The following is a 506-nucleotide window of genomic DNA, read 5'->3' as shown; positions in this document are numbered from 1 at the left end:
ATGTCTGTATATAAGTGTGTGTATATATTTATATATATATATATATATATATATATATAGATATATATATATATATATATAAATATATATAAATATATATATATTTATATATATACACATCAATTTTCATATATATATATATATAGATAGATAGATAGATAGATATAGATATAGATATATAGATGGATAGGTGGAAAAACTGAGTGTTCAATAAGCGATAACATAATGTCATGAAATATGCTGAAGGTATTTCAGTAAAATCCATTGCATGAAATTAAGCATATAACATTGCACATTGGAAAATGCAGGAAAACAACGAGCCAGATGACGCTATATAAATATTGAAGTGTTTTAACATATATATGCAAACCTACGCATTCAGACTGAATGGGCTTTTCGAATTCCGATCGCGAATAAAATTCGAAAACTATTTAAAGGGGCTAAGGAATTATTTCTTAACACACACGCACACTCACATATGCAAACTGAGATGTTTGTTTATATAT

Source organism: Octopus bimaculoides, chromosome 19 (genome assembly GCF_001194135.2).
Source record: "Octopus bimaculoides isolate UCB-OBI-ISO-001 chromosome 19, ASM119413v2, whole genome shotgun sequence".
In the NCBI taxonomy this organism is placed as follows: Eukaryota; Metazoa; Mollusca; class Cephalopoda; order Octopoda; family Octopodidae; genus Octopus; species Octopus bimaculoides.
Note: the sequence above shows the minus strand (reverse complement) of the source record.